Raw genomic sequence first — 26,236 nt, forward strand, 5'->3', positions numbered from 1 at the left:
TGGAGCTCCAGGACGTCAGAGCCGCTTGTTGCGGACTCAAGAGGGAAGCCAGACCAGAGATTCCCAGGCAGAAGAGCACCATCAGTCTTATCGCTGCTATTTAGGCTGCCACAGTGGGTTGCTTGGATCCCAGCACTGGGAATCAATAAGTTGGACGTCGACTCAGAAACCTAATTAGAAAGGCGGGTCATCTACAATGAAGGGAAAAAAACAGCCTAAGAAGGCCGAGTATACTCAAAATCAGAACCCATCAGCAACGGAACAAGCCATGATGGAAAAGGACTCATCAGCAACCAAACAAGCCCTGATGGAAAAGGACTCAACAGTAACGGAACAAGCCCTGATGGAAAAGGACTGTGTTCCATTATCTGAAGTAGGCTTTAAAAGGTGGATGATAAGAAACTTCTGGGAGTTAAAGGAACTTGTTCTAACCCAATGTAAAGAAACTAAGAACTTGGAAAAAAGGTTAGATGAAATGTTGAAAAGAATAGACAATATAGAGAGGAATACAAATGAACTTATGGAGTTGAAAAATACAACACGAGAACTTAGTGAAATATGTACAAGCTTAAACAGCCGAATGGATCAAGCAGGAGAAAGGGTATCAGAGGTCAAAGATCAACTTAATGAAACAAAACAACAAGACAAGAATAGAGAAAAAAGGATAAAAAGGAATGAGCAAAGTCTCCAAGCAATATGGGACTATGTGAAAAGACCTAATATACACTTGATTGGTGTACCTGAATGTGACGAAGAGAATGAATTCAAGCTGGAAAATACTCTGCAGGACATTATCCAGGAAAATTTTCCTAATTTAGCAAAGCAGGACACTATTCAACCCCAGGCAATACAGAGAACACCACAAAGATATTCCTCAAGAAGACCAACCCCAAGGCACATAATCGTTAGATTCACCAAGATCGAAATGAAGGAGAAAATATTAAGGGCAGCCAGAGAGAAAGATAAAGTTACCCATAAAGGTAAGCCTATTAGGCTTACAGCAGATCTCTCAAAGGAAACCCTACAAGCTAGAAGAGAGTGGGGGCCAATATTCAATATACTTAATCAACAGAACTTTCAGCCCAGAATTTCATATCCTGCCAATTTAAGCTTTACATTTGAAGGAAAAATAAAATCTTTTAGGAACAAGCAAGTACTCAGAGATTTTATTACCACCAGGCCTGCTTTACAAGAACTTCTAAAAGAAGCATTACACACAGAAAGGAACAACCAGTATGACCCTTTCTAAAAATACACCAAAAAGTAAAGAGCATTAACATAAAGAATTTTTATCAACGAAAGGACAAAATAGCCAGTTAATATCAAACGGCAGCAACCCTAAATTTAAATCGACCAAATCTCCCAATCAAAAGATACAGACAAAATCTAACGGTATATCCAAAGATATACATAGACTCAAAGTAAAGGGTTGGAAAAAAAAAAACGTACCAACCAAATGGAGAGCAAAAATAAATAAATAAAAAGCAGGAGTTGCAATTTTCACATTTGACAAAATAGATTTCAAAGCTACAAGGATACAAGGGTAAAAGGATTAATGTAATAATAAGAGATCTTAACACCCAGATACATAAGACCCATAATGAGATTTAGATTCAACGAGACAGAAAATTGATAACGATATCCGGGACTGGAACTAAGATCCAGAACAAATAAACTCAATAGAGCTCTCCATTTTAAACACACAAAATATACATTATCCACAAAATCTAACAACATATCTAAAGATATACAAAGACTCAAAACAAGAGGATGGAAAAAAACTCACCAACCAAATGGAGAGCAAAAATAAATAAATAAAAAGCAGGAGTTGCAATTCTCACACTTAATAAAATAGATTTCAAAGCTACAAGGATACAAGGGTAAAAGGATTAATGCAACAATAAGAGATCTTAACACCCAGATACATAAGACACATAATGAGATTTAGATTCAACGAGACAACAAATTGATAACGATATCCAGGACTTGAACTCAGAGCCAGAACAAATAAACACAATAGAGGTCTCCATTTTAAACACATAAAATATGCATTAACCACTTTAAACACTCAAAATATTGATCGGCCATTATTGAAACCCGCTTTAGGAATGAAGTAATATTCCTTTTTCCCTCTTTTTCTTTTTTTCCCCTTCTTTTTCTCTTTTTCAAAAAAAAAACACACACACACACAAAAAAAAAAGGCACAGTGGGTAACAACGAATAACAATGGTTATTGTCTGTTATGGTCAATTTTGTGCTGCTGTGACGGAATACCTGAGACTGGGTAATTTATAAAGAACATAAATTTATTTCTCACTCTTCTGAAGGCTGGGAAGTCCAAGGTCAAGGTCCAGCAGTCTGATGAGGGTGGCATCCTCTGGAGAAGACAAATGCTGTGTCCTCACGTGGCAGAAAAGCAAGCTGCCCAACTGGGTTCAAATACCTGCCACTCTCGTCTGCAATGAAGTTTTACTGTACACCTGGGGAAACTAAGCTCATGGACCTCAAAATCTCTCCTCTGCCCATCTGCAATGGGGTAGCATTTTCCCATGGAGACCTATCCATGTCTGTGGGGATAAATGGTCAAATACACTGAAAAAAAGGAGTGCACTGCACCAGTCCCTTTTATGCTAGCCAGTATGGGGGTATCTGTTATATTGGCCTGCTTGGTGTTTAATGTGCTTTAGATATTAGTCCGCTCCAGATCCCATGCCGAAATGTGATCCCCGGTGTGAGAAGTGGGGCCCTAGTGGGAGATGCTTTTGTCATGAATGGCTTGGTGCTCTCCGCTTGGTGATGAGCGAGTTCGCCCACTCTATTGGGCGAGTTCATGCAAGAGTTGGTTGTCTATAGAGTGTGGTATCTTCTCCCCTTGCTCTCCTGCTTCCTCTCTCACCATCTGTCACACCTGCTTCCTTTTCACCTTCTACCGTGACTGTAAGCTTCCTAAGGCCTCATCAGAAGCTGAGCAGATGGGGATGCTGTGCTTGCACAGCCTGTGGAACCATCAGCCAAACAAACCTCTTTTCTTTGTAGATTGCCCAGCCTCAGGTATTCCTTTGTAGCAGTGCAAAATGGACTAACACAGTGTTCCTTAAAAAAAAAAAAAAAAAAAAAAGTTGACATACTATTTGACTTCATTTATACACCACTCCAGATAAGACAAAACTATAATGATGGAGAGTCAGTGGTTGCCAGGATGTGGTGGTTAGCAGGGATTGTGACTACAAAAGGATACAAGGGAGTTTTTTGGTTGATAGAACTGTTTTGTATCCAAACTGTGATTATTTTTACATTTATCTATGTATGTTTAGACTTATAAAACTATTCCCACTCAAAAGTCAGTTTTACGGTGTATTAATTTTTGTATAAACAATAGCCAAAAAAGAAATGAAGAAATAGATTGAGACAAACAGATGCTGTGCCATTTTATATCCAAGAAGCTCATGTGGTTTGTTCTTCAATGATCTTTGGAATAATTAATCCAGGTCCTGATTTTTTAATAGCATGGAGTCATCTTGATTCCTGATAAGATTCTAATTAAACACCAGGAGAGCTCCCTTTGCCTTGCTACCAACTATCATGAAATTACGCATTGGGTCAAAGGTTTTCTCAGCAGAAGGGTGACACTCTAGCAGTGTGACAGAGAGCCACCAACACCACAATAAACATACATATCATAAAACTGAAAATTTCTGGCCCTTTCTAATGCATTGTAGCAGAATCGAGTACCATTATTAATGTTTTGTTCTTCTAATGTTTTTCTGTCTTGCTTCTAACCTAAGAAGATCTAACAGATCTAATCTAACATTCTTTTTTTTTTTTTTTTTTTGAGACACAGTCTCTCTTTGTCGCCAGGCGCTAGGCTGGAGTGCAGTGGCTCAATCTCACATCACTGTAACCTCCGCCTCCCAGGTTCAAGCAATTCGCCTGCCTCAGCCTCCCGACTAGCTGAGAATACAGGCCCACACCACTACACACTGCTAATTTTTGTATTTTTCAGTAGAGATGGGGTTTCACCATGTTCGCCAGGATGGTCTTGATCTCTTGACCTCATGATCTGCCTGCCTCAGCCTCCCAAAGTGCTGGGATTACAGGCGTGAACCACTCCACCCAGCGTAATCTAACATTCTTTTGTTAGCACTTGCTTCAAAGGAGACTGGAATAGGGAACTGCAAAAGTAGCCTGAAGTCAGCCAGTTTTCCTGGCTTTGGTTTGCCCAAACCTAATCTAAATGAGGGAACTAGAATTAGGGTTAAAGCTGAGTTGTTAGAATTCCTTTGAAGCATATAGCAGCACCGGGCAGGAGAGGAGGGGCTACAAACTTTCAGTTTCCCACAAATGAAGACCTATAACCAACTGCCTTCCAGTGGTCTGGATTGAATCTGGATAGAGGGAAAAGCAAGATGTGCCTGGGCGGCAAATCCTTAGCCCAATCACAGCAAAGCTTCTGGACTGCAACAAATCATTCTGATGAAAATGATGGTGGGGAGATGCCTAGGGCTCCCCAAGTAGTTGGTTTTACATGACTCTCCTGTAACATTCTCTCATCCTGAAAATGGCCAGGAAAAGCACTAATAATGAATGATGGTAAATTTTCTGCTAGCCTAGCTAGGTTTGACCTTGGAGTCAGACTCACTCTCATTTAAAGAAAAGGAAATACTGTCACGAGTACAATCAATACTATCAGGGTCCCAACCATGTACCTTCAGCATCTACCATTTCCATGCTTGCTGGCCCAGTTTCCAAATGCCAAAATCTCCAAGCTTGTGCCTAAGAACTCTCTGTGGCAGCTGGAGTCAGCTCTGCCCACAGGAGGGCCAGGCTTCAAAGTTCCAAACAAATAATGCTGCCCAGGAGCAACCTCCAACCACTAACTAGTTGATAAATACCCCAGCTCCCTTGCCCCTCAGGCAGGATAACTAAATTTTACACTGTTTCTCAAATTTCTCTAGTGAAATTAAATGCCAGTTGCCCAAAGTGGTAAACTGCTTGATGAAATGCCCATATGGCCTTCATTCCCTTCTGTGTCTCCCTTTCCCACTGACTTACTAGTATTTCTGGAGATTGCTTTCTATACCAACCACTTAGGCCAAGTGTGGTGGCTCACATCTGTAATCCTAGCACTTTTGGAGGCCAAGGCAGGTGGGTCACCTGAGGTCAGGTGTTCAAGACCAGCCAGGCCAACATGGCAAAACCCTGTCTCTACCAAAAATACAAAAAGTATCTGGGCATGGTAGTGGGCACCTTTAATCCCAGCTACTTGGGAAACTAAAGCAGGAGAGTCACTTGAACCTGGGGGGTGGAGGTTGCAGTGAACCTAGATTGTGCCTCTTCACTCCAGCCTGTCACCCAGGCTGGAGTGAAGACTATCCAAAATGAAAGACTATCCAAAAAACAAAAAAAAACGTGTACTCAAACTTTTGTCTCATAGTCTGCTAGGTAGCCCAAAACACCGCCAAGGTCTTGGCTGCTAATTAATATCTACTATGTGTTTTAATCTTTTAAATGATTTTTTTACTGATTATTATTTGGAAGAAACTTTATTCCCCAACATCCTGTTTCCATAAGTGGAAGATAGTTAAAAACAATTCCAGATTCTTATGCCACTCATAACACCTTTATGTGAATTAGCGATTAGTGCCTTCAGGGAGAGGAACTGAAAATGTTTAGCTCAACGGGAACATCTGGGCAATGTCATTACCATTTCAGATCTATCTGCCTACAGAGAGTATGTCTTTCTGTTCTATGCAACCCTGTGGCAGTTACCAAGGCAAGATATATCTGTTACTGCACAAGTAAATTATCTCATTCAGAGGTAAGGATTATTAATTAATCTAATTTGGTCACCAATCTAAGTCTTTCTTTAATTCTCTAATGAACTTTATCAATAAGAAAGTTCAATATTGGGCCAGGCACGATGGCTCACACCTGTAATCCCAGACTTTGGGACATCAAGACAGGTAGATGACTTGAGGTCAGAAGTTCAAGATCAGCCTGGCAAACATGGTAAAACCCTGTCTCTACTAAAAATTCAAAAATTAGCAGGTATGGTGGCAGGTGCCTATAATCCCAGCTACTCAGGACACTGAGGCAAGAGAATTGCTTGAACCCAGAGGCAGAGGTGAGATCAAGCCACTGTACTCCAGCCTGGGCAACTAAGAAGACTCCGTCTTAAAAAAAAAAAAAAAAAAAAGAAAAGAAAAAGAATTAAAACAGAAGTTCAGTATGGATTTCTGTCTCTTCTGTGTTTTGCTTCCCAACTGATTACAAATTGAGGAACTAAAGAGGAAAATGTTTAATTATTGTTTTAAACGTTCTCCCAGTGATTCTTGAAATTAAGTATGTATTTCATTTGTTTGTTGATTATTTGTATGGGTACAGAATTCTAACTTGACAGGGTTTTTTCCTCTCTGTCCTTTAAAGATGTTGTGCAGTTGTTTTCTTTCTGGTGAGAAAATCGCTGTTATCCTTAACTTTTGCTCCTTTGAATATGACATGTCTTCATTTCTGGCAATTTTGAGCAATTAGAATATTAGGTGTCTTGGTTAGTTTTTCTAATGTTTCTTATGCTTAGAGTTTGCTGACCTTCTTGGATCTATGGGTTTATAGTTTTCATCAAATCTGGAAATTTTTCAGCCATTATTTCTTCCATTTTTTTTTTTTTTTGGTTTGTTCTCCCCACTCCTTCAGGACTCTAGGTATACATATATTAGGCTGTTTGATATTGTCCCATAGCTCACTAACACTCTTAATTATTTGAATCCTTTTTTTCTCTGTGTGTTTCATTTTTGATAGTCTCTATTTCTATATCTTCAAGTTTACTAACTTTTTCTTCTGCAATGTCTAATCTAATTCAGTCCAGAGTGTTTTTCATCCCAGACATTGTAGTTCCCATCTCTAGCAGTTTAACTTTTTTATATCTTTATATATAACTCTTTTATATCTGGGTCTCTTTTATATCTTTCATGACCATACTTAATATTTTGAACATCTGGATTACAGTTGTAATAATTATTTTAATGTCTTTGTGTGCTAATTTTAACATCTTCATCAGTTCTCAGTTTTGTGTAGTTGATTCTTTTTCTCCTCATTCTGGGTTGTATTTTTGTGCATCTTTGCAAGTCTACTAACATCTAACTGGGTACAAAAATTATGAATTAAACCTTTTTGAATATTGGATATTTGTATATTCCTATGAATATTCTTGAGCAGCTTTGTTCTGGAATGTAGTTAAGTTCCTTGGAAACTGTTTGATCCTTTTGACTTTTGCTCTCAAGACTTGTCAAGTGGGTTCAGAGTAGCATTTAATCTACTGCTAATAAATTTCCACAGCCAAGGCAAGACCCCTCTGAGTACTCTGCCCAAGGCCAATGAATTATGCAGTAAACCAATCTGGTTTGCTGCAACAGTGAGCAATGGCCATTATTCTCAAGAATCCTTTGGGGTGCTTTCTTTCAGGCCTTGGGTTGTTTTCTCAAATGCATGCGCTGATCAGTGCTCTGTTGAAGACTCTAGAGGACCCACTACACATCTCTGAAGCCTCTCTACACATCTGTGCAGCTCCCTCCTCCAGGGCCTTGTCCTAGTCCTGTGCATTCCAGCCACCATGATCTCCCTCGACTTCAACTCTAGACACTTTTGGGCTCTGCCTGAGTTACCTTCCCCATGCTGCGGCCTGAAAACTCAAGGCAGTAAACTGGAGCAATAGTGAGTTTCCCCTAGTTTGGTTCCTGTCTGTTAGGAATTACCATTCTTCACTTCGAAACCAAAGATGAAATAAAGGTTTTTTCAGGCAAACAAAAGCAGAGAGAATTCATCACCAATAGATCTTTAACAAAAATGTTAAAGAAAGTTCTTCTGGCAGAAGAAAAATGATACCAGATGGAAATTAGAATCTACACAAAGGAATGAAGAGTGCCGTAAATGGTAAATATGTGGATAAATATAAAATCATTTGATTCAAATGCATAGCCAGTTTTCCTAGTACCAGTTATTAAACAGTCCATTATTTTCCCACTGAAATGAAATGCCTCCCTTATTATATGTCAGATTCCTTAAATATACTTGGATCTGGTTATCTGTTCTCTTCCAGTGACCTATTTGTCTATAACTACATAATAATACTATTCTGTTTTTATTTCAATCTCTATATAATTGAATTTTTATTAAGGCAAGTTCATCTAGTTGTTAGTTTTCAAAATTTCCTTGATAATTTTCCCATTTTATTCTATGATATGAACTTAAAAATCAGTGTGTCTATTCCCTTCTCTCTGCCCACCCCCTCCAAAAAAAATCTGATTGAAACTCTGACTAAAATTTCAATAAATGAATTTGTTAATTTTCAGTGCAACAGTTAGCTGAGAACACGTTTCCATCAGGAGACTGGATAGAAAAAAACTTGGTAAGAAGAGGCACCAAAAGTAAACCTTCCCTTATTCTTAATTTTGCTGGGAGCTAACAGTTCTCTGTCCCTGAAGTGATTTTATTTCCCAACTGAAACTTGAACTGAGAAGGCTTTGAGATAAAAGCTTATAGCACTCACATATGAATGTGCTCATATTTTGCCAAACCCTTTCATATAGGGATTTCAGAGTACTGTGAAAACCACATGGTGTCAGGGTTCATGTATCCTCATCTTTTATGTGAAGGAACAGAGATGAGAGAGGAGTGTTGAAGTCACTTTGAGCTGGAAGATGACCTGAAAGTAAAGCTGACAGTAGAACTTACACTTGGAACATACACTTGGAATAATCCTGCTCTGACTACAGTTTGCTCCCAGCTTGAGTGCACAGTTTTAAAATATTCAGTTTGGTTCAGAGCTGTGCACAGGAGATGCCCCGATAAGTACATATATTATAGACTCAGTGAGTACTCATTAAGCTGAATCCTCCTCCCCACAGTAGTAACTGGACAGATTCAAAAGAAGGAGAAGCCAGGGTGCCTAACATCAAGGAGTTTACAATATTCACAAGGGAGAAAAGACATAGACACATAATAAAGCGATTATATACCATGAGTTCCTTGGGGGTGAAGACGGTTTTATTCAACTCTGACCCCCTTGGACCTGGTTTCAGAAAAAAAAGTAAGCTAAACTGAACGCTTGCATAGTACACAAAAAAAGCCAGATGAGTAATCAGTGCTGAGCGGCTCCAAGAACAGAGGGTTCTTAGTGGGCTAAGTGGAGAGGGAAGTCTGTAAGTTACAGGAAAGATATGGCCTGAATCCCACAATTCTTTGAGAATGAATTCCTGTATAACCATTGATCTTAAGTTCTTCTTCTTTCTCACTCTATACTGCAGAACATAAGAAGAAAATGGATGATCCAATTAACTCTTTGCTTTATCCAATGAGGACTAGCTCATTCATTCATTCTATAAACAGTATTCGGCACATACTATGTGCCAGCCTTGCCCCAGAGCCTAGAGATGCAGAAGTAAGGAAGCCAGCGGTCCCTACCCCAATACTCCAGAGAGCCATGGAATCATATGCTGACTCCCCTTGCCTCTGACCTCCCCTTGTCTCTTTGCATCACAGGCTAATACATTCTTCTCTTTCTCCTTCTACCCAAAGAAGAAAGGCGGAAGCCCATTAGGATCCCTCGATGTAGTGAAAAGGTTAGCAGTGATTGTAAACAGCAGATTATTTCCAGGCCTTTGGGAATCTCTAATGAGAAGAAACTGTCACACTCAAATTCTCTGGTGGCAGTTTCTTTGGGGAGCGTCCCTCGGGAAATACTGACTGGACAAAATGCACTTTTTTGTACTATGCCTAATTCATGACTCCCAGGGAACGAGTGGGATTGAAAATAGCTCCAGGACACTATAATTAGCAGTGTGATTCTCACAGCTACAGGGAAATCAGATAGGGAATCTGACCCAGCAGCATGCCCCTACCTCTTGCCTTCATGTTCTTAGGTTATTTATTAATACCCAATTTTAGAATAAAGCTACATTCCTGTCTTCTATCCCTCTTTTTCTTCCTCTTTCTTCCTCCCCTTCACTCCTTTTTTTTCTTTCTTTAAAAAAAAAAAGAAAAAGAAATTAAGCAATATGCTCCTGAAGGGCCAGTGTATCAATGAAGAAATTAAGAAGGAAATTTTGGCCAGGCGTGGTGGCTCACGCCTGTAATCCCCGCACTTTGGGACGCCGAGATGGGTGGATCATGAGGTCAAGAGATCGAGACCATCCTGGTCAATATGGTGAAACCCTGTCTCTACTAAAAATACAAAAAATTAGCTGGGCATGGTGGCTCGTGCCTGTAATCCCAGCTACTCATGAGGCTGAGGCAGGAGAATTGCCTGAACCAGGAGGCGGAGGTTGTGGTGAGCCGAGATTGCACCATTGCACTCCAACCTGGGTAACAAGAGGGAAACACTGTCTAAAAAAAAGAAAAAAGAAAATAGCTCCAGGATGCTATAATTAGCAGTGTGATTCTCACAGCTACAAGGAAATCAGATTGGGAATCTGACCCAGCAGCATGCCCCTACCTCCTGCCTTCCTGTTCTTAGGTTTTAGTTCCATTTTTTTTTTATAGTCACTTCTCTAAGTTGAAACATGGACTGTCTTCCACAAACACCTACTCTGTGGGTCCCAGTGTATCCCCAGATCCATTCTCTTATTTCACTGGCTATGTACCTGTTCTCTGACCCTGTCCACTTAATTCCAACACATCGTCAGAGTTCCACTGAACAACTTTACTGTAAAGCAAGGATTGGAAAACTATGACCCACAGGCCCAGTCTGGCCCACAGCCTGTTTTTGTAAATAAAGGTTTATTGGAAGACAGCTCTACTCATTTATTTATGTATTGTCTGGGGTTGCTTTTGCACTATAGCACTCCATGCTGCACTATTTACGGCAAAGTTGAATAGTTGTTACAAATACCATATGACGCACAAAACCTAAAATATTTATTGTCTGTTCCCTTAAAGAAAAAATTTGCTGACTCCTGTTATAGAGGAAAAGAAATTTAGGACACAAATTCTGTGCTTTCATTGTATCAAACAATGTAGTTTTTTGTATAGAAAAAATTGTATTTATTCCTACTCTTTTCAGATAATATAAATTTTTTATGTTGTTTGGGGTAGTTTATCCTCAATCATAAGAATTCAATGATACTCCTGGTTTGTTGTTTCCCAGTAGGGCTAAGGTTAATGATTCATTCCATTGAGTTCAAAGCAAGGCTGGTAAATAGAAAAGTAAAACTTTTGGGGATGACTTCACATGAAGTTTTTCAAGATAATATTAGGAAACCAGATCTTGGAGGGACAGCTTGTCTTGACATGTACCATTCCTTTTTGGGTCGAACTATCAAATGAAACAGAAGAATTAGAAAAACAGAGATAGATTTCATAATATTGATATCATTTTCTGTTTAAAAAGCAGATAACCTCAAATAGTCAAAGGAAAAAGCTGGAGATGATCTCCCAAAATTAAGACCAGCTTTTGAAGAAGGAATTCCTGAATATAAAGACCTTTCCCACTATAAATGATCCTTAACGTTATTGGGCTTGCTAAGGAACCATAAGAATAGAAAGCCTTTTAATGAACATGCACCCATTTGGGTTGCTTTGATATAACATAATCTATAGATACCACTTTGATATAAGATAATCTGTAGATTCATATTTACAGCTAGCTGATAGTTGACTGGTACTAGAAAGTTTTTTTTTTTCTATTGGGAAGAAAGTTTGCTCAGCTAATATCTCTGACAAACCTACAAATCAACCAAGTATCACAGATATGCTGAGTCGCTGCCATCCAGTGGCTGAACAGAATAACTGCTTTAACCATGAAGAGGGAGACTAAGCTGGGGGCTGAAAAGGGTCTCAGGAATGGGTTTTACACAGTGGGCCTCAGTTGGTGTTGGTCATATTGAAAGTGTGAAATTTATTTACAGATGGTATAATTGCTTAACTAAAAAACTAATAAACTCCATTAAAACTATTAGAATTAATAAGAGAGTTTGGCAAAGAGGCTAAAGATAAGATAAATATACAAAACTGAGAAGCTTTTCTTTAGACTAGAGTACCTGATTTGAAATGGAAACAGAAACTATAATTCCATTCTTATTAGTAATGAAAGCATAGAAGGGCTTGCCACCTCTCCACCAGGAGGCTTACTACACATTCAAGTAAAGTACTCAGGACTACGACACTAACAGATAGCTTCCCAACCTTTTATCAGTCTCTTAGAACTAGTCCCAGCCCACTGTATCGGTTCCCTTTAGAAACCCAAGATTTCCTATCAGCAGTTGTATAGGATCACTCAGCCTCTACACTATACTTAACAAGCCTAATCCCATCCAATCCTCACTCCCTCCCAAATTTTTTCTCTGAGCTATATAAAACTCTTAGTCTGTGATCAGAAACCTAATCTCTGAATGACTGTCCACCGAGAATGCCTCCCCTGCAGCCCTCTGACAAAGAGGCTATTTTTTGCCCCACTTCATGTTCCTCAGGGCCAAGAAGGAGGCAAACCTATTTCTTACTCACTATTGTCTTTTTCCACTCTGAGATCACCACTACATGCCTTCTTTTTCTTCAAGCCTCTTACTCCTTTCCCCCAAACTCTTACCTGATGACTGCATCTTACACATAACTGAGGAAATAAGAGCTGTCACTAAAAAGGCCCTTCATAGTTTAAATAAAGAAACAAGTGGTTTTCAACCAAGGGAAATTGTTCTCTCCAGGAAACATCTGGCAATGTCTAGAGACATTTTTGATTGTCACAGATGGAAGGGGTGGCTACTCCTGGTATCTCTTAGCCAGCATGCTGCTAAATATCCTACAGCAGACAGCTCCCAGCTATAAAGGAATAGCTAACCCAGAATGTCAATAGTGCCAAGACTGAGAAGCCCTGGTATAGACCATCTTGCACAAGCACCCCTTTCTTCTCTTACTTCAATGAAGAAGCATCTCTGCTCCCCTAAAAGCTGGTTATTTCTCATTCTCAAGGACTTTCCTCCTGATATCATCCCCCACTTCTTTCTTTCTCTCTCTCTCTCTCTCTCTCTCTCTCTCTGTATCTTCAGTTCCCCCTCTATATTAGATATATTTAATTATTCAACAAAAGTGACTATATGCCAAACACTTTTCTTAGCAGTGAGAATACAAAACAGATGAAAATTCTTGACCTTGTGAAACTTATAGTTTAAGAGAGGAAATGATCAATATTACAAATAAGTAAACTATACAATATTAGTGGTAAGCTAAAAGAAAAAAAAACAGGAAAGAGGAATAGAAAGTATGTGACAGAACAGGGGTTAAATTTTGAATAGGGTGGCTGGGGAAGGACTCCTGATATGCTGAAATTTGAACCAAATCCGGAAGGAAGTGAGGAAGAGATTTATGCAAATATCTGTGGGAGGAGCATCCTAAGCAGTGGGAAAAACAAGTGCAAAGAGAGAGAGTCTAGTTTGAGGTTTGTCTGGTGGGTACAAGGAACAAAGAGAGGCTATTGCAGTTAGAGCAGATTGACCAAGGGGAGAGTTGTAGAAGATGAAGTCAGAGAGGTAGTGAGGGTGAAACTGGGTATAATTGTAACTTGTATTTATCTGAGAGAGATAGAGAACCTTCAGAGGATGTGAACGAAGGATTTCATCATTAGACTTTCACTTCAACACAAGGGTTGGACACCACTCGCATTTTGTTTGTTTGTTTGTTTGTTTTTGATACAAAGTTTTGCTTTTCTGCCCAGGCTGGAGTGCGGTGGCATGGTCTCTGCTCACTGCAACCTCTGCCTCCCTGGTTTAAGTGATTCTCCTGCCTCAGCCTCCCAAGTAGCTGGGATTACAGGTACGTGCCACCACACCCAGCTAATAGTAGAGACAGGGTTTCACCATGTTGGCCAAGCTGGTCTCAACTCCTGACCTCAGGTAATCCACCTGCCTTGACCTCCCAAAGTGCTGGAATTACTAATACTAGGTATGAGCCACCATACCTAGCCCACCACTTGCTTTTATAAATAAGGCTTTCTTAAAACACAGCCACATTTATTTCTTTTGTCTATGGTGGCTTTCAAGCTACAATGGTAGAAGTGAGTAGTTGGACAGAGACCACATGGTCCATAACACCTGACATACTTACTGTTTGGCCCTTTACAGAAAGAGTAGAGGACCTCCTTAATAAAACCTGGAAGCTCAGAAGCCATATATTAAAAGATGTATTTGACAGCATAAAAATTCAAATTCACTTAGTAAGAGTTATAAACAAAATGCAGAAATAAATAAGAGAGTGGAAAAAATACTCATTACCAATAAAACTTTAATATTGCTAATATAGTCTCCCTCAGTATCTGTGGGGGATTAGTTCCAGGATCCCAAGGATTTGCTAAAATCCCTTCTGTAAAGTAAAATAGTATTTGCATATAACCTACATACCTCCTCCTCTATACTTTAAATCATCTGTCGACTACTTCTAATACTTAATATGACGTAATCGCTATGTAAATAGTTGTTATACTGTATTGTTTTTAATTTAGTTGTATTTTTATTCTCTTGTCATTTTTTTCTTTTTTAATTTTTGGAATATTTTCTATTCATGGCTAGTTGTATCTGCAGATGTGGAACCTAAGGTTATGGAGGACTGACTGTACACACAAAGTCCCTACAAACTGATAGAAAACAAACCAAAAATCCAGGGGGGCAAAAACAGGCAGGGGATATGAACATGCAACTCATAGACCAGAAAATGCAAATGGCTGATAAACATATTAAAAGATGCTCAACATCCCTGGTGGTCAGATAAATACAAAGTAAAACCATAAGAAGACACCATTTACCACTTCAAAATTTAAGAGAGCAGTAACAGCTGATGCTGACTGGGATGCAGGGGAGCAGGCACTTCCTTCCACTAAGGCTGGGAATGTGATTATGTCAGAATTTTGAACAAGTATCTGACAATAAGTATTAAAATTAAAATAGATTTATTTCTAGAACAAGCAATCCCACTTTGGGAAATATACCCTACAAAAATAAAAGTACAAGTTCATATGTATATATCAGAAGAGTTTTGCAGCATTATTTGCCCTGGCAAACAAGTCCCAGGGGGAAAAAAAAGGAATATCTAATAATAGGCACAGATTCTATATAATATTATGTAGCTACTTAAAAGACTGTATTTGAGACAAAAGGAAAAATTCTGTAACATACAAAGAGGTCTCATGAATCAATATTGAAAAGAATGAATAATCCAAACTTTCTAATGGGCATAAGATACTAATACATATTTCACAGAAAAATTTAAATCCCCTTAAAATTGAAAAACATACTCAATCTCCCTTATAAGAAGAAAAACGCAAAGTTAAAACTACCCTAAGATACCAGTTTTCACCTATCATATTGGCAAGGGACAGAAAGTTTAATGACTCACCATGCTGGCAAGAGTGTGGGGATTTGGGTCCAGTCTTAGCGGTGGAGCTATACGTGGCACAACCTCTCTGGAGAACAACTGGACTATAAATGTCAAAATTAAGACCACAAATGGATCTAGCAAGTCCCTTTCTAGAAATGTATCACACAGATAAATATACACGTAAGCAAAGTGATATAATTACAAGGTTTTTCATTCCAACATTGTTTGTAAATGCCAGAGAAGCTAAAAAATCAGCTGAATTTCCATAGGAAGTACATTAAATACATTTTGTATATCCATATAATGGAGAGCTAGGCAGTCATTTAGAAGAACGAAACCAAATAATAATAATAATAAAGACTGAGGCAGTTTTACATACTGATAAGGAACACTTTCCAAGATATGTTATTAAGTGAAAAAAGCAACTGAAGACAGTGTGAGAAGAATTCTACCCAGAATAGAACATGTTTTCAGGCATAGAACAGCTCTGCAGGGCTTCAAAAGAGAACTGATAACAGTGATTGCTCTGTGGAGGGGAAATGAGTGGCTTTGGTACAGGAATAAAAGGAACACGATTTTCACCAAATAACATTGATTCCCTTTTAAATTTTTTAACATGTGCATGTATTATCTTTACAAAAATAAATAAAATTTAATTTAAAAAAAAAGAGCTGTAAGTTTGGACCTAGAGAGATGTCCACAGTATATTAAGAATAAGAAGTTGCAGAGTGTTAATAGGTGCAATATGATACCGTTTTGTCAAAACGTTAAATAAAACCAAGAAGTATAGTGATATGGTTTGGCTGTGTCCCCACCCAAATCTCCCCTTGAATTGTAGTAATACCCACAAATTAAAGTTGAGATCAGGTGGAAGTAATTGAACTATGGGGGCAGTTTCCTCCATGCTGTTTTTGTGATAGTGAGTTCTCACAAGATCTTATAATTTTATAAGGGGCTTTTCCCACTTGGTTTGGCACTTATCCTTCCTGCCACTGTGTGAAGAAGGACATGTTTGCTTCCCCTTCTGCCATGATTGTAAATTTCCTGAGGCCTCCCCAGCCGTGCTGAACTGTGAGTCAATTAAACCTCTTTCCTCTATAAATTACTGAGTCTTGGGTATGTCTTTATTAGCAATATGAGAACAGACTAACATAAATAATAAGAACTAGAAACATATTTTGTCTTGGTGGGAATGAATTTTCAGTGGAGTGAGAAGATTATTAGCTTTCTTTATATGTCTCTTCCCTTAATTTATTATAAGAAAATAGCATCACTTAAAATTTGTTAATAGTCTTAATATAGTAAAGAAAAAAATGCCTGGATTAAATGTGCTGTTTATGGCCGGGCGCGGTGGCTCAAGCCTGTAATCCCAGCACTTTGGGAGGCCGACGCGGGTGGATCACGAGGTCAATAGATCGAGACATCCTGGTCAACATGGTGAAACCCCATCTCTATTAAAAATACAAAAAATTAGCTGGGCACAGTGGCACGTGCCTGTAATCCCAGCTACTCAGGAGGCTGAGGCAGGAGAATTGCCTGAACCCAGGAGGTGGAGGTTGCAGTGAGCCGAGGTCGCGCCATTGCGCTCCAGCCTGGGTAACAAGAGCAAAACTCTGTCTCAAAAAAAAAAAAAATGTGCTGTTTATTTTCTTTGGTACACTTTTGTGGCATCTTCTGATATACTGCAGTGAGCTCAAAGCCACACACTAACAGTTTCCCAGTGAGCATCACTCCTCTCCTGTCATCTCCATCCCAGATCTATGCACTCCAGCCTGCATGCTCTCCAGATCAAAGACATGGGAAGAAATTGATGCAGGACACAATCCCAGGTAATTCCACTCTACGTTTAAAAACACCCAACAGTCCACATTGCCCTTGAAAGCACACCACACACTTGAAGATCTACTGTCTTCACTTCTCCTTTGGCCATTGGTAGAAGCTGTTTGCTGCGTTACTGCATATGCACTACAGTGCACGGCCAGCTATACTGGAGCTTCAGGCAAAAGGACAAACCAGTAATATTGACCCCATCTTTACTTAAAATGTTGATATTTTGTTGATCATGAATTTTTTTGCAATAATTTTGATTTTTAAAATATTGCATAACTATCTTAATGAGTTTTTTAATAATCCCTTAAATTTTACACCCAAGGCAAATTCCTCGCTCATCATCAGGCCAAGACAAAATGAAAAGGGGGCATTAGCATGGGCTTGATCCAGAACCCAGAAATTGTCCTGGGGGTTTATGCACTGCCAAGGCCACTGGGTGGCTTTAAGCATTCCTGTCTGCCCAGTGGGAGTACATGAGCTCCACTTGTTTATGCCTCTTATGCTAGAACTGCCCTGTCCAGTGGAGTAATCCTAGGCTCTTGTGGCTATTTAAGTTAATGAAAATTACAAATGTAGAAGGAGGAGGCAGCCCCTGATACACATCTGAGGCAGCCCTTTGAGGCTTTCATGAGAAATGTATGGAGCATAACAGAATGCCTGATTCATAGTAGCCATAAGTCCTTAGTTTCTTCATTCATTCAATCAACACACATTCACGGAGTACCCACTAAAGTGCTCTCAGTATTCTGGAGGCAGCGGTGAACAAAACAGACCAAAAAGTTTCTGCTCTCATGGAGCTTCCATTATGTTATAGTAAGGGGAATAGAGCAATAAATAAAGTAAGTGCAAACTATATAGCATGTTTTTGGTGGTGACAATTCCTAGGAAGAGAAATAAAGCAGGGAAGGGAGATGGTTGCATATGCATGTGTCAGGCAGTCTGTGGAGTGCCCCCCCCCCACACACACACACACACACCGCAGAAGTAGCATTTGAGAAAGACCTAGAGAAGGGGAGGGAGAGAGCCAGGCAGGTATCTAGGGGGCAGGGTCTGGGCAGAGGCAGCAGGGAAGATCCTGGGGCAAAAGGGGTTTGCTGTGTTTGAGGAATGGAAAGGAGGCCACTGTGGCTGGAGTTGGGTGGGGGGAGTGAGTGGGACAGGAGCAATGATGTGTGGCCACCCTCATAATTCACTGGACTGGTGAGCTTCATTCAACCCTTTGCCCACATTATGCCACTCCATGAAGACACCCTTGCTATTTTGTCTTTCTTTCTATTTCTTTCCTGTCTGGGCCACCGCAGGTGGCTCTGTCCACCATTCCAGCTGAGAAACCTCTCTGACACCCCCAACCCCTCACCCGTCACTGTAGCATCCCTTCTGAAGCTCTGAGTCAGCAGCTCTGAGTCCTAATTGATTTTCTTTCCTTCGGGATCATCTTCACTTTTCAAAGTTTCATTCCTCAGAGGTTAGCCACCAGTGCAGGGCATACAGAGTGTCCCTCTGACCAATAGCCACAACTCCACAATATAAGTTTATAATCCTCATTCCCTTCTCCTGGGGAATCAAAAATACTTAAGACCAGGAGCGGTATTCCAAGTAGTCAATAGCAAGTAGGACAGGGCCTGGCAAGGCATTGAGTGCTGGGGCAGGGTCTTGGCGCCCAGTGTGCCAGGTTAGCCTTTGTTGCTGGGTGGTATGAGGTCTGAGAGGTGACAGGATGGGCAGAGAACATTCAGGACTTGGGGCAATGGCTACTTCCTAACAAGCACAGAAGCACCGAATATTTTAACAACTGCTGGCCCATCCCAGAGTCGTCTCCTGAAAACACACCCTGCTTAAGGCCACAATTACAACTTGATACACACCACTCTCATTTCCTGCCTGACAGCTTGACCATAGATTCACAGCCTCTAGCAATAGTTATCAGAAGAAGCTAACGTTTTCTCATTTGTCAGTGAGGCAACACTGATCAGTACAACCCTCACAGAAGCAGCAGGAGTCCTCTTCCTAGAATCATCTTTGCCATAAAGGAAAATGCATGAGTGGATGGAATCCATCCCTTTTGTTCTGAGATGATTTGCATGAGTGAACCACCACCAACTGCTCCTTCTAGCATTGAACATTCAGATCATGTACACAGTCACTGAAACAACACCAGTCAGGCCTGCTGAGAGATCAGACAACCAGCATAATCTCTGAAGCTAGCAGAAATTATCTGTGACCTTAACAAGCAGAACCTGTGTGAAGGAGGAAGCCCACCTCCACATTCATCTGCCTTCATGCTTCTCATTAAATCTGAAACCACAGTCACTTCCTAAAAAACTCCTGAATCCAGGTGGTTCTCACTAAACCTTCAGCCACCACTGATGATTGTCCCCTTTGCTAGCGTGCAGCACTGTGTGGACAGTGACAGAGAGACGTGGGTGTGGAGAAAGGGGCCAAGTTTGATAGCATTCCTCCTTCTGCTTCTCAAAAGCCCTGGACCCCTGAACCTCTCCCATCAGAGACTTCCTTCAACTCACATTGCCTGAGAACATAAAGGCAAATGGGGCACCATCATTCCACACGTATATGGATTTTTTATTTGTTTGTTTGTGGTGCTACCTTGTCAGCTAAAAACTGTTGGTGGAGGCTAGGCACAGTGGTTCACACCTATAATCCCAGCATTTTGGGAAGCCAAGGCAGGAGGATCACTTAAGTCCAGGAGTTTGAGACCAGCCCAGGCACTGGTCTCAACTTAGCGAGACCCTATCTCCACAAACCAAAATGAAAAAAATTAGCCAGGTGGGTGTGGTGATACACCCCTCTAGTCCCAGCTACTGAGGAGGCTGAGACAGGAGGATCACTTGAGACAGGATGTTGAGGCTGCAGTGAGCCAAGATTACACCACTGTACTCCAGCCTGGGTAACAGAGTGAGACCCCAGGTCTAAAAAAAGAAAGAAAGAAAAATATAGTTGAGACTTCTGGTTTACAACAGCAAGTTAGACACATATATTTGCCTGCCATCTCTCTTGAGAGAGCCTCTCTCCACCAAAATATAAATGTGCCAAAGCCCCCCCGCCCCACCACTAGCAAGGTTTTCTATTAGACTCGCAGAGCAAAGGAGGGAACCACTTCACAGAGGCTACTTACAAAGCAGAGCTCGGAACACATGGCCAAAGCAGGGATTGGTCAGAATTTGGAAACTAGGCAGCTGCTGGAACCATCAGTGGTCTTAGGTGGGTCCACAGGGTTTTACTGTTAATACAGTAACTATAAACACATGAGTGTGAGCTTAGATGATCTTACCTGTCAGGGGTTTGGTGCAGTTCAGCTGTTTTGCAAGCCATTGTACTGCCATTCGTTGCCAACAGCGTTTTCTGTTTTGCAAATACAAAGAGAAATAAATCCATAATGGGAGAGAACAGAAATGCAGAGCCTCAGCGAATGAGAAACTGCAGCCAATTTCTGGAAAACAAAATACAAATGACAGTGGTTTAATGGATAAAACAGGTAGAAAGTGGACAACATGAAACATCTTGTGAGAGAGTTGCAAGGGGGGGCCGCCTTCGTGTGTGACCAGATGCCTAACAGTAAGTAAGAACTACTGTGTCATGGAGTGTTGCCTGGCCCACACCCTGGGCCGAGTTCTTTTCTTATGTTATAGTATTTATTCTTGAAATGACTTCAGGCAGTAGGTATTACTATTCACAGTTTACAAATTAAGAATTGGAGACTCAGAAAAATTAAATAAATGTCTACTTTTTCACAAGGAGCAAGTGTCAGAGCTTGGGTTCAATTTGTATCTCTGGTTCACTATCATATTCCTAGTACTTAGTTCAGTACCTGGCGTATGACCAACACCCCCCTACACACACGCACACACACACACACACACACACAGAGTGGTGGGTGAATAGAGGACTGAATGGGTACATGGCTGGATGAACAGAGGGATGATTGCACCAACCCAAATCCAAATGACACCAACACCACCACACCACACTGCCTCCCCAGAGCTCTGAAATACCATGGAAGACAGGCTAGAAAAGATTCCTACAGATGTTGGTGAAAGCCAGAGTGGGAAAGAGACTATGGATCTCAGAAAGCAAAATCCAGACTTAGTGTGAGGAGGAAGTGGGCCACAGAGATGCGGGACACCAGGAATTGTGGTCGGACAAGAGAAAGTTAGGAAACCAAACCGAAGAGTCAGAGCCAAAAGCCAAAAATGAAGAGCAGTCCTAAGGAGCAGTCATGGGGCACCATCCGGCACAGAAACAGAGCCTGCCATTACCCTGTGCTCGGATTGAGCCAAAAGGCCGAGAAGCGGTGAAGTGTGCTGTGGAGCCAGAGGCTTGGAAAGCCAGGTGCTTTCTATATTTATTCATGTATTTATACCCTGTCTGGTTCCAAAAAGAACATAAGGCACCCCTTACAAGGACACAGAAAGTACAAGGTAACATAAATAAGAGCTAAGTGAGACAGGATAAGGCAAATAATAAAGACTGGGTCAGAAGAAGCCAGAAATAATACAAACCCATATTTTCAAATCCTATGCACTGATGTATTCGTCCGTTTTCATACTGCTATAAAGAACGTCCCTGAGACTAGGTAATTTGTAAAGGAAAGAGGTTTAATTGACTCACAGTTCTACATGGCCAGGGAGGCCTCAAGAAACTTACAATCGTGGCAGAAGGGGAAGCAGGCACCTTTTTCACAAGGTGGCAGGAGAGAAAGGGAGTGAAGGAGAAAGAGCCCCTTGTCCTGAGAACCCACCCACCATCACGAGAACAGCATGGGGGAAACCACCTCTGCGATCCAGTCACCTTCCTCCCTCAACATGTGGGAATTACAATTCAAGATGAGATTTGGGTGGGGAAACAGAGCCAAACCGTATCAATTGGCTATGAGAGAAACATACATCTGCCTATAATGTTTCTAGAGGCCAGTATCTCACAAATGTGTGTGTGTGTGTGCGCACACACACACACACACTACCTGAGTCACAAAATCCACCTTGTCTGTGACATAGAAACAAACCAATTGCTCAAGGGAAGCACAGTTCTTCTGGTACTAAAACCAGACCAGAACCTATTCCTTGGTTCTTTGTTATAAAAACACTCTAAGCACTCTGAGAAGCATCCTTGTGAAAGTGCTCTCTACAAGCGGCCCACCATCCCAGGCCTGGCTCTGTTCTCAGGAATACAGTTCTTTCCTCACTTGGAGGAGCAGAACAAGGCAAGATCCAAGCCATTCAGACAGGTGGTACTGAGGACAACCAAGATCACATTACCCTGTTGGGAGTTTGAGGGGCAAGTCTCTCCAGTCTAGATGACAAAACCAGCTTTTCCCGATTACCCTGGTGCATATTGACTGCCAACAGTTATAAGAAGAGGAGGTGAGAAAAATAAGAAAAGGACAAAAACTGTGAGAAAGAGATGGAGTGTTCATTTATTATCAGATGGGGCATGTCAGCAGAGAACGGGATTAATGCCCTTATGAAAAAGTCTTCAGAGAGCTGCCTGGCCCTTCAACTCCTTTTTCTATGTAAGCACATAGCAATCCTTCCTTCTACCAGGTGAGGATGTAGCAAGAGGCACCATCTTGGAAGCAGAGAGTAAGCTTTTACCAGATGCCAAGTCTGCCAACACCAACCTTTAGAACTGTAAAAATTAATTCTGTCGTTTACAAATTATCTGGCCTAAGATATTCCATTATAGCAGCAGGAGCAGTATAATATACCACCAAGGGCAGGCACCATCTTTATCTTTGCATCCACCATTGATTATCAAAATGCCTTGCACTTAGTAACATTCAATTACTGTTCATTTCAAATCCTCTGTGATTTTCAATCATCTGTTATGATTCAAGAAATATGATATCTGATAATTATCCAATTCTCATCATCAACATCTAGATTTTTATAAATCTCATCCTGAAACATCTATAGTGAGGATGTATAGCAAGCTAGTCCTGTAGTAATGGTCAGAGCATGAACCACAAGTCTCTGGGTATCACGGATACATTTTAAAAGGTCTGACTCAGAACATTAAGAACCATTTTCTAGAGTAAATGCAGGAGCAATACTTAAAATCTGTGGGGAAAAGAGAAACCATGGCTCTTAAGCACTGAACCAAGTTTCTCTCAGTACTTTTCTTGAGGAAACTCAGAGATTCTTATTTGATTTCAGTTTTAATCTATTTCTGGATCCATGTAGAACACCAAATTCACTAATAAGAATTATCATTATGTTATTTTTAATCTTTTGGCAGTAAAATTTTCCTGACTAATTATTTCCAGCTCAGCTATGCCTTCCCCTAAGACTCTCCAGCCCCCTGCTCTGTCAGCTTCTCTTTGCTGTGTTTCACCTCAGAGCCCAGGAAGCAGACAGAGCTATAGGGTCCCTTCAGCTGTGAAGTTCTTCTCAGAGAGAAAGGGTGTAAAGCCTGAAGCTAAGGTGAACTCCTAGAGGGCATGAAGTAACTTACCACTAATGTGTTATATTACCACATATACATGGTACTCGTAGCACATATATTACAAGCCCAATAATGTGGTATCAGTTATTGTTTTAAGCAATAACTTTTTAAAATTAAGAGATGAAAAGAGGAGAAAATATATTTACAGTCTCTTATATTTACCCATGCATTTAAAATTGTTGGAGTTCTTCATTTTGTTCCTATGGATTTGTTACCATCTGGTGGAATTTCATTTCAGCCTAACTTTGTGACTTTCTTCAGTATTTTTCGTAGGGCATATATTCTGAAAACATATTCTTTCATTTTTGTGTTTATCTGAGAATGTATTCTGTTTCTGGAAAACAAAATACAAATGGGAGTGGTTCATGGATGAAACAGGTGGAAAATGGACAACCTAGAATATCCTTTGAGAGAGTTGCAAGGAGGGGCTGCCTTTGTGTGTGACCAGACATCTAACAGTAAGAACTACTGTGTCATGGAGTGCTGTATGGGCCCACATGTTATGTCATCTTGATTTCTGAGAGATAGTTTTGCTTGATATAGAACTTCTAGTTGACAGGTGTTTTTTTTTTCCTTCAGCATCTTGAATATGTCATTCCACTGCCTTCTGGCCTCCATTGTTTCCAATGAAAACTCAGTTCTAATGCTTTTCATTTTGTATTCTTTTGCTCTTCCTGTTCTAATCTTTGCATACTCAGATGCATTCATCTTGTTTCCATATTTCCTTCTCATTAGTAGAGAAAAATTTATTTGGTCCACATATAGGATAAATATAGTGTTGTTTACTTTCAGATTTTGGAAAGGTTTGTGGTATCATTGCTATTGTTGCTTACTTAACTTTTGCTCTGTTTGCATGACTTCAGATGGTGAGTGATTGAGCCCAGGTTCATTCTCCTCCTAAGCCATGACTTCTTGTCCTGATGCTGCATCAAGTCTATGAACCATCCAGTTTAACTGAAGTGGGAATGAAGCAGAGCTGAAGCACTGAGGCCCTCCAGAGACCAGACAAGTAGGTGTCATTAAGAAGGTCCAGAAAAAAAGATGATAAGATAGGTAGGCCCATCAGCAGAAGCCCTTGGGGTAGACAACATTCAGAAACATGAGCAGAAAGATAATCAGCATGAAGGACGCCTGTGATCAGGTTACCAGCTGATATGGTCTGAGTTTGTCCCCCCACCAAAGCTTACATTGAAATCTGATCCCCAATGTGGTGGTACTGAGAAGTAGAGCCTGATGGGAATTTTGGGGTTATAGGAGAAGATCCCTCATGAATGGCTTCATAGTGCATACCAATTCTTGTGGTAGTGAGTTCTTGCTTTGGTGAGACTGGATTTGTTCTTGTGGGAATAAACCAGCACCCCAAAGAGTTGGTTGTCATAAAGCTGGAATGCCCCTCTGGTTTACCTCTTTGCATATGCCCACTTCCTCTTTGACCTTATGCCATGTTATGATGCAGTATGAATGCCCTCACCAGAAACTAAGCAGTTGCTGATGTCATGCTTCTTGAACTTCCCAGCCTGCAGAACCATAATCAAAATAAACCTGTGTTCTTTATAAGCTACCTACTCTCAACAATTCTATTATAGGAAAACAAAACAGATGAAAACACCCAGCCAAGTACCTGGGATCAAAGCAGAATCCAGTGAGACACAGTGGAAAGGCCCTTGCCCTTGGTGTTAGGAAAGCATGGCTTCTTCCTACTTATGTGATCTTGAGCAAGTTATGGACCTCTCTGAGCCTTATTTTCTGACTTTTAGAATAGGGCTAATAATGACTGTTGTAGCAGGGCTGTTGTAAGGACTAGAATTATATATAAAATATGCTTTGAACTATGTGGGACCTGGGACATAGGAGTTATTCAATAAATGGTAACTGCTTATATCATTATAAATGCAGGAGCTGATCATTGAAGCAGGGCCTCACTCCTAAATACCCTGGTGCAGGTACTAGGTGAACTAGATAAACATTCAGTTATTATTACCCAGAACCAAAATAAGATTCCATCTACCTGCATGGGAGCAAAGATCAGAGCTGGAGTGTGCTTATAAGTCACCTAAATATTGTACTAGAATTCCTCATATTACCATCTGAAGCATCTGATGACATTGATACAGAATGAGCATCATTTAAGTTGGTGAAGTTCTTTTTCCACAATGCAGCCAATGAGTTAACACTGTTCTAGTTCCCATGACTCAGTAACAAATTATTCCAAAACAAAGAGGCTTAAAACAATGACAATGACATCCACTTTGCTTGCAAATCTTTAATTTGGGCAGGGCTTGGCAGCATAGCTAGCCTATGCACCACTCAGTTTCAGCTAGGGTGATTGGAAGGCTAGGGACTGCAATCAACTGTGAGATACTCCTTCACCCACATGATGCAGGCTGCTGGCTGAGACCTTCAGGACTTTCGGACAGAACACCTAACTCATGGCCTCTCCATGTGACCTGGTCCTGACCCTGGACTTCCTCATATTATGAGTGCCTAAGAATGAATCATGAGAGAAAGAATCACTGGGAAGAACCATAAAGTTCTATCCATGAAGGGGAGTGTCAACATTACAATTTTAAAAGAGCATATTGTATGAGATATA

This window comes from Callithrix jacchus, chromosome 4 (assembly GCF_049354715.1).
Source record: "Callithrix jacchus isolate 240 chromosome 4, calJac240_pri, whole genome shotgun sequence".
NCBI lineage: Eukaryota > Metazoa > Chordata > Mammalia > Primates > Cebidae > Callithrix > Callithrix jacchus.